Here is a 675-nt window from a genome sequence, read left to right on the forward strand (position 1 = left end):
GTTTAGAGTTGTTTTCTTTCATGCTATACAGTAATCAGATAGAGTTTGGGATGTAATCTAATATTTAATATGTTGGGAAATCAGTGCAAAAAAATCTAGAAACACATCCGGGAGTGGTGGCTCATGCCTGTAATCCCAGCACTTTGGGAAGCTGAGGCAGGTGGATCACCTGAGGTCTAAAATTCGAGACCAGCCTGACCAACACGGTGAATACCCCATCTCTACTAAAAATACAAAAATTAGCCGGACATGGTGGTGCTTGCCTATAATCCCAGCTACTTGGGATGCTGACGCAGGAGAATCAGAGAATCGCCTGAACCCGGGAGATTGAGGTTGCAGTGAGCTGACATCATGCCATTGCACTCCAGCCTGGGCAACAAGGTGAGACTCACCCTTTTTCTCACATGTTTAATAGAGAGGAACAAATGATAAAAATGTAGCATTTTAATGATATATTTATGTGTAGAAATAGGGGGAGAAAAAAAGGCCAACTGAGGTAATCTAGGTGAAAAAAATTTGAATTTTCAGCTTAGCTCCATGGTTTAACCAGAATTAGAACTTCATTTCCAACTAAAGAACAGGCGACACAGCCTCCATTTTGGGGTCTTAAGCAGAGAGAGAAAACAAATAGATGCTTTGTGAGAACTCTGAATTAGGTAGAAAACCAGCTTTTTG

Source organism: Sapajus apella, unplaced genomic scaffold (assembly GCF_009761245.1).
Source record: "Sapajus apella isolate SASKATOON/1434 unplaced genomic scaffold, GSC_monkey_1.0 scaffold12, whole genome shotgun sequence".
In the NCBI taxonomy this organism is placed as follows: domain Eukaryota; kingdom Metazoa; phylum Chordata; class Mammalia; order Primates; family Cebidae; genus Sapajus; species Sapajus apella.